Source organism: Lampris incognitus, chromosome 16, assembly GCF_029633865.1.
Source record: "Lampris incognitus isolate fLamInc1 chromosome 16, fLamInc1.hap2, whole genome shotgun sequence".
In the NCBI taxonomy this organism is placed as follows: Eukaryota; Metazoa; Chordata; class Actinopteri; order Lampriformes; family Lampridae; genus Lampris; species Lampris incognitus.
In genome coordinates this window covers 39,865,539-39,874,161 of record NC_079226.1, presented here as the reverse complement: position 1 = coordinate 39,874,161, position 8,623 = coordinate 39,865,539, and the positions used below count along the sequence as shown (strand labels likewise).

Below are 8,623 nucleotides of genomic sequence, written 5' to 3'. Positions count from 1 at the left end.
ATACACACGCACACACGCACACTCACTCACTCACACGCGCGTGTGCGCTCGTCTCTCAGTGTGAGCCTTCCTTCAAGCGGATGATCTCTCTCTCTCTCTCTTGTTCTGCCCAGCTCAGAAACAGCCTCCCCAGTGCTGCCCTGTGTCTCACCCTTCAGCCAGCACAGACGCTTGGGCAACAAGAAGCAACCAGGAGCTCCCTTCCTCCTCTTTCCCCTCCTCCTGTTCTTATTCCCTCTCTCCCTCCCTCTTTCTCTCTCTCCTCCAATAATTCCCCTCCACCCTCCCTCTCTCTTCATATCTTCTCTCTCTCTCTCTCTCTCTCTCTCTCTCTCTCTCTCTCTCTCTCTCTCTCTCTCTCTCTCTTCTCTCTCTCTCTCTCTCTCTCTCTCTCTCTTGTTCTGCCCAGCTCAGAAACAGCCTCCCCAGTGCTGCCCTGTGTCTCCACCCTTCAGCCAGCACAGACGCTTGGGCAACAAGAAGCCACCTAGGACCTTCCCTTCCTCCTCTTTCCCTCCTCCTGTTCTTATTCCCTCTCTCCCTCCCTCTCTCTCTCTCTCTCTTTCTCTCTCTCCTCCAATAATTCCCCCTCCACCCTCCCTCTCTCTTCATATCTTCTCTCTCTCTCCCTCTCTCTCTCCCCCTCTCTCTCTCTCTGCTCCCCGGCTATCAGGCATGATCAGAGCCCCCTCCCAGTCTCCTCGGGTCCACAGGAAAAACCCTGCACTGCTCTTTCTCTAAACACACAATAAAACAAAACGCACAGCGGGGTTGGAGGACACTCACGTCCTCTCATCTGCAGGCTGGTGACGCAGCGCTCCGAGGTGTCGTCACGGAGGTTCGTGCTGGCCTCCTTCATCTGCACGTATCACTTATTCTGTGTTCCCTGATAGATGAAGTTTTGGATGGATGCTGCATACCTTACATGAGGAGATATGGTACTGTACCTAATTTACAAACGAAACCATATACCCCCCCACCCCCTCACTCAAATAGCAACAACCCCCATCACCCTGCTCTATCGGCCACGCCTAGTCAGATGTAGCCAGAGATGTAGCCAGTGAGATGTAGCCAGTGAGACGTATAGCCAGAGATGTAGCCAGTGAGATGTAGCCAGAGATGTAACCAGTGAGATGTAGCCAAAGATGTAGCCAGTGAGATGTAGCCAGAGATGTAGCCAGTGAGATGTAGCCAGTGAGACGTATAGCCAGAGATGTAGCCAGTGAGATGTAGCCAGAGATGTAACCAGTGAGATGTAGCCAGAGATGTAGCCAGTGAGATGTAGCCAGAGATGTAGCCAGTGAGATGTTGCCAGTGAGACACAGCCAGAGAGATGTAGCCAGTGAGATGTAGCCAGTGAGATGCAGCCAGAGAGATGTAGCCAGAGATGTAGCCAGTGAGATGTAGCCAGTGAGATGTAGCCAGAGATGTAACCAGTGAGATGTAGCCAGAGATGTAGCCAGTGAGATGTAGCCAGTGAGACACAGCCAGAGAGATGTAGCCAGAGATGAAGCCAGTCAGATGTAGCCAGAGATGTAGCCAGAGATGTAGCCAGTGAGACGTAGCCAGTAAGATGTAGCCAGTCAGATGTAGCCAGAGATGTAGCCAGTGAGACGTAGCCAGTAAGATGTAGCCAGTGAGATGTAGCCAGTGAGACACAGCCAGTCAGATGTAGCCAGAGATGTAGCCAGTAAGATGTAGCCAGTAAGATGTAGCCAACGTTGTGCACACATGGCACTGGAGAGTTGACTTTCTGTAATCACAGGCTTTAATCTTTAAACCAGTTGCATTGTAAAGCCACAGAAGATTAGAAAAAAGAAATTCCCAGCGAGCGTTGACCTGAGCAGAACAACAAATACACACCTATACTCTGTTAAGCATACACTCTGTGTGTGTGTGCGCGCGCGTGCGCGTGCATTTGTCCATATTTGTGAGGTAGTTTGTCTGTTATATATAGCTTTCTGTGTGCGTGCATATGTGTTCATGTGTTTGTGAGAGTGCATGTTTTTGTAATCATTTGTATAAACTTAATGTAATTAGGTGTATATTCTTAATGTAATCAGGTGTATATACTTAATCAGATGTATATACTTAATGTAATCAGGTGCATATTCTTAATGTAATCAGGTGTATATTCTTAAGGTAATCAGGTGTATATTCTTAATGTATTCAGGTGTATATACTTAATGTAATCAGGTGTATATACTTAATGTAGTCATGTTTATATACTTGTCAAAATCTGTGTTTCTGATTGTGTACATATGCGTGTGAGTGCATCTGCAATTGTTTGTGAGTGTCTGTGTGCATCAATTTTGTATGTGGGTGTGTGTTTGCATGCATGCATGCATGTGCACATATCTGTCTTTGTTTCTATACACTTCCATTTGCAAGTTTCTTTTTGGGGTGTGTTTACATATGTGTAAACACACACATTGTGTGTGTGTGTGTGTGTGTGTGCAGTTCACTGTGTGAACATCATGTTTTCTGTGAATCATATTTCCCCCTTCTCCATTCATGCAGATGTTCATGAAATTAGAGAGAGTGAGACAGACGGACAGACAGACAGAGAGACAGACAGACAGACAGACAGACAAACAGAGGGAGAGGGAGAGAAGGTAGAAGAGAAGAAAAAAAACCAATCTGTGAAAATATTAGTTTTGCCGAGTCAAGTAATCGAACACAAAAATGTCTTTGCCATGGAAGTAGGTAAGAGCTGCTTAGTGGAGAGTCGTGATTCTCCTTGTTTGCCTTGCAGAACCAAGTTGGTTCCGAATGTTCTTGATAAATGATCATTTCAGTGCCGTCAGCTGAGTGGCCTGCCTTTTAGCCGGAGACGAGAATTTGATTCAAGAAATTTGCTTTCAGATTGGTGGAAAGTACAACACGCACATAGCAACAAAAAAAAAAAACAGAAAAAGAAAAAAAAGTAAATGAGGTGCTGGACCAGAAAGTGTGTGTCTTTCTTCAGTGTGAAGAACAGCATGGAGCTCGTGTAGGCCCTCTGTGGTGGTCTGAATAAACGGCATGTTAGGGATTCAAATAAATTAATAAATTGCATATAAGGGATTAAAATAAATATATAAATAAATTGCATGTTAGGGATTAAAATGTATAAATATATTGCATGTTAGGGATTAAAATAAATTCCATGTTAGGGATCAAAATAAATAAATAAATAAATAAATTGCATGTTAGGGATTAAAATGTATAAATATATTGCATGTTAGGGATTAAAATAAATTCCATGTTAGGGATCAAAATAAATAAATAAATAAATTGCATGTTAGGGATTAAAATGTAAAAATATATTGCATGTTAGGGATTAAAATAAATTCCATGTTAGGGATCAAAATAAATAAATAAATAAATTGCATGTTAGGGATTAAAATGTATAAATATATTGCATGTTAGGGATTAAAATAAATTCCATGTTAGGGATCAAAATAAATAAATGAATAAATTGCATGTTAGGAATTAAAATAAATAAATAAACAAACTGTATGTCAGGGATTAAAATAAATAAATAAACTACATGTTAGGGATTAAAATAAATAAATAAACTGTATGTTAGGGATTAAAATGATCAATATAGTCCATGTTAGGGATTAAAATAAATAAACAAATTCCATGTTAGGGATTAAAAGAAATAAATAAATTCCATGTTAGGGATTAAAAGAAATAAATAAATTCCATGTTAGGGATTAAAATAAATAAATAAATTCCATGTTAGGGATTAAAATAAGTAAACAAAGTCCATGTTAGGGATTAAAAGAAATAAATAAATTCCATATTAGGGATTAAAAGAAATAAACAAATTCCATGTTAGGGATTAAAAGAAATAAACAAATTCCATGTTAGGGATTAAAAGAAATAAATAAATTCTATGTTAGGGATTAAAATAAATAAATAAATTCCATGTTATGAATTAAAAGAAATAAATAAATTCCATGTTAGGGATTAAAAGAAATAAATAAATTCCATGTTAGGGATTGAAATAAATAAATAAATAGATAAATAAATAAACTGCATGTTAGGTGTAACTCAAGTGTAAATACACCAGAGTTAAGTTTCAGTTAATATGTACATAGCAGTAGACGTCCCATAATGAGTAGATCATTTTGACCTGGTCATTTTAAAAGTAGCTCACGAGTCAAAAAATTGTGGGCACCCCTGGTCTACACCAAATGTCTATGTCACTTTAAGTATGCTGCCTGGCAACAGTTGGGGGGCGGGGCTAACGGGCCGTGCGGAGAGAGCGGAGCGGGAGACGAGGCCTGCTGGCACTCGGCCATGAGGGTTTGAGTGTATTAGGCCCTAACTTTGTTTTTTGCCGACAGTTTTGACTGCTGATATAATGTTTAGCTACCAGCTAACATGTCGCTGAAGTCTTGCTAACCTGTAGCATGTGTTTTTGGAGCTAGTCTCGTCAAGCGTATACTGCCACATGCTACCTAGCAGCTAGTTTGCGCGCCATGCTAATGTACGCTAACCCTGCATGCGCGGACATTGAGGCTGCACACAGCGTCACCAGACAGCGCCCCGTGTGGCCGGGAAAGCACGGCTGCTCCTCTGGCAACGAGGGAGCTCCACTGTTTCCCCTCTTCATCGCCTCTAGGACCGAGGTGGATTTTTCTTCACCATAGTCATCGCCGGAGCAGATGACGTGAGAGGGCCGTCACCGGACATTAAAGGGCAGAGACCTTTGACCTTTCATCAGGGGTGAGTCACCCACGGTTACCGTGCTCAAACCCAGCTCCCATCAGCCCTGCAACGGGGTTGTTTATTTGTTTATTGCCGCTTTTGTTTTTATTTTTATCACGTGGGCCCACACCAGTGAATACTTAATTGTTGTTAGTTTCTGTCACGTGTTCATTGTGAATGTAAATTCATGCAAATTGATTATTAATGTTTCCTAATTGTGAATACAGGTTTAAAGGGTTAGTGCCTATATTTATGTGGTTGAGTGCAGTGTTGTAGTTCTCGAGACCGGTCTTGGTCTCGAGTCTCGAGACCAGGATCCCATGGTCTTGGTCTCTTCTTGGTCTCGGACATAATTTGTCTCGGTCTTGTCTTGGTCTCGGATATTGGTCTTGAATTTCTCAAATTTGTATCGAGTGAAAATTAAGTGGAGGCAATGTAAAAAATAATAGGTTGGCGAGAATCAGCCGGTAGGCTGCGCTGCAGACACACACAGTCATCCACGCACTGAACACAGATTGTAGCTGGATGCGTAGTTGACCAAACTCGAGAACACATTTTAAATTCAACGAACATTACTGTTTTCTAAATGGCTATTTAATATCGGAATGGGAGGCTAATTAATCACCGACCTCCAAAAGTAGAGTCGCTACTTTGGCCTTTTTCTTAGATAGGCTACAGTATGTTTAAAGTGGACTGTAACAGATCATATGAAGCATCGTAGCCTACTTTTCAGAACAGTATAGCTTTTTACTAAACTACGACTAATCCGTGTATTTACGCTAACAGGCTACGTGTATTTTAGCACAATGTAAACATATTTGTATTAACCATTAGCGTGAAATGTAACCCAGTCCCATTTCCTCATTCGCTAAGATAGATTACGATCGTAATCAACACAAAGCAGAAAGCGGAGTGATACTAAAGTGAAGTCCCAGTGACGTCATACTGAATATCAGCCCTCATTGGCTGCCTCTCGTCAAATCAAAGTACTTGGTCGGAACTAGCTAACTGTTGTAAAGATGCCATTCCTTCCTTTCTCGTTACCATGGGCAACTGTGTACGTTAACGTTACTGTTCCTTTCTATTGCGAGCCACGGCTCAGTTCGTTGTGATTCTCGCTGCTGAATACGCGCACACTAGCTAATAATAATTAAGTTAATTAATCATGTCTGCGTTGTCGTCAATAATTCGCTTCGGGTACACTAATCACAAAGAGTTTGTGTCCAATATGAAAAAGAAGCATCAAGCCGTCTGCAAGTTTTGCCACAAATCGATCACGGAGACCGTTGGGACAACATCAAGCTTCTATAGGCATATGGAGCCATAAAGCCATAAAGACAGGTTAGTCATTCGTGCAATAGCTTTTATATTGTTAGCTAAGCAAGCCAACTGCTCAATTTTGGGTCTTTTGGGCGAGTCAACTACGGTGACTATGCTAGACTAGAGCTAGCATAGCTAGTTATATAGCTAGCTCACGCACTTGGAATGTTTAAATTCAGTGTGAAACTGGAATGCGCCCCAGCTATTTATTTTGTACAGTTTTCTAAATTAGCTAACATTAGGTAACTAGCTGTGAATTAAAGCAATTTCCAGCATTAATTCTTATAAGAGCTAGTATTAATAGCTACAGTATGATACAGCTAACGTTATCGGTGTATGGTTTCCTATGGCGCTAAGGTAGCTGGCCTGTTCTTCCTTTAAAATTAGCTTAGCTTGCAGCTAGCCAGCCAAATCGTTACCAGACACAGACTTCGATGTTATACGGTAGATAACCTGCATTTATTGCATAATAACGTTTAAAATAGTCACCTATTTTAAATATTAAAATAGTCACTGACACTGATGATAAAAATATTCTAATACTGCTGTATGTAGCTAGCTAATAGCTATTTGCTATTTTTAAAATTTAATTTAATCTTTCTTTTCTTTCTTTTTTCCATCTCCACCTAACAGGTTCAGTGAATATAAAGCTGGAAAATTTACTTCATTTGAGCAGACCTCTCAGCCAAGTGTGTCATCCTTTTTACAGCCTCGGGTGCAGCAGGTGTACAGTCAAACCTTGACTCGACAACAGGCCATCAACAATGCAGTAATATGTGACTTGATTGTTGGATGCTGTTTGCCTCTGTCACTTTTGGAAAACGACAACTTCAGACACTTTTTGAAAATTATGGATGATCGATATACCCCAATGTCAAGGAGAACCATGACAGACAAACATATCCCTCATCTAGTGGATAAGGTTAAAGCACATATTAAACATGACCTGCAGTGTCAGGCTTACAGCAGTGACAGCAGACATTTGGTCTGATCGAACCTTGCGTTCTTTTTTAGGGTTAACTGCACATGTGTATAGCAGCACCAAAGATGTATTTGAGCTTAAGTCTTATCTCTTGGACTGTAGGCGTTTTACTGGACGTCATTGTGGCGAGAACATTGCCTCTGCATTTTATGAGATCACGGAAGAATTTGTAATCAGTGAAAAGACTGACTACATAATAACAGACAACGCTTCCAACATGAAATGTGCTTTTAAAGTTAAAATGCCGCAACAATCAGATGATGCGCATCATAGTGGAGACGAGGTGGGAGACCTTGATGATGAAGATTTATGGGAGGATCTGGAGGATGAGGATGGCAGTGCAGATATAACAAGGAGTACCTCCAGACAGCGTTTGTCATGCTTTGCTCATTCTCTGCAACTGGTAGTAGGAGATGGCTTAAAGGAAACTAAGTGTCTTTCCGGTGTGATTGCCAAAGCTTCAAAGCTGTCGTCTTTGTTACATTGCAGCACTTCATTTAAAGATAAGTTTGAAGTCACTTTTGGCTATGGACGCTCTATCCCAGCAGCAAATGACACCCGCTGGAACTCCACTTTTAAGCAATTGAAAGCTGTCACAGCATTGGATCACAGCATTCTCACAGACATGTGCTCTGACTTTCCTAATGTTGTTTTCTCTCCACGCAAGTGGGCTCAGCTCAAAGAACTCTGCACCATTCTTGAGCCTTTTGCAGAGGCTACCGACCTCACACAAGGTGAGCAACTGGTGACAAGCAGCCTAGTTGTCCCCACAGTTTTGGACATTAACGCCCACCTCATGATGATGGAAGAGACGAGGTGTCTCTGCCGGCCTTTAGTCAGAGCACTTAAAGAATCCTTACACAGGAGGTTTTCTGGCATATTTGTTAGAACAAAAATGGATGAAAGCAAGCAGCACCATGAACCGTTTGGTGAGGATGTGTACTTCATAGCTGCCATGCTTGACCCACGTTTTGGACTCAGCTGGGTGGATATGGATGTTCAGTCTACTGAAAATGTCATGTCCCCTCAGGTCAGAGATGAACTCAAGAGGTCACTCAAAGGTCAGTACACACACACACACACACACTGCTTTCACTGCCTGATGGCTCTGTGTACATACAATGGTAGTTTAGGAACAGTAGTAAATATAATAAATGACAAAATGGTATAATTTAAGTCTTTGTTCATAAAAGACTTAATGATCTTTTTCTTTGTTTATTTTTTTCAGACACCTTGATTACAGAAGCAAGGGCCATAGGAACAGGATCCCCTCCGAAGGATCCCCATAGTGCACAACAATCTCAAGAGGAGTTACCGCCACTCAAGTGTCCAAGACTATTGGCAAGGTACCAATGGCATAGAAAAAGTCACAGTGGTGACCGAGACTCAAGCATAGCATCACAAGTACAGAAGTACTTTGAGACCATTAAAGACTTCCATGATGAAGACACACTCAGTTTTTGGGCTAGGAACAAAGAGAAGTTCCCCAACCTACATTCCCTGGCACTTAAAGTCTTGTCTGTGCCTGCATCTTCAGCTCCTATTGAGCGTGTATTCAGCAGAGGGGGGCCTTATCATGAAGCCTCACCGTTCAAGATTGGGGACAAAAATGTTGTCATA

At 41.6% G+C, this 8,623-nt stretch overlaps 1 protein-coding gene across 1 annotated transcript in view; it reads right to left on the bottom strand.

Annotated features, from left to right (window-relative positions):
• Positions 1 to 272, bottom strand: part of LOC130125949 (guanine nucleotide-binding protein G(I)/G(S)/G(O) subunit gamma-2) — a 27,245-nt gene extending 26,973 nt beyond the window's left edge. The window contains exon 1 of the mRNA XM_056295323.1: positions 1 to 272. This exon is cut by the window's left edge and continues 225 nt beyond it. The gene's annotated coding sequence lies outside the window, so the exon portion shown is untranslated.
• Between the last annotated feature and the right edge of the window lie 8,351 nt (positions 273 to 8,623).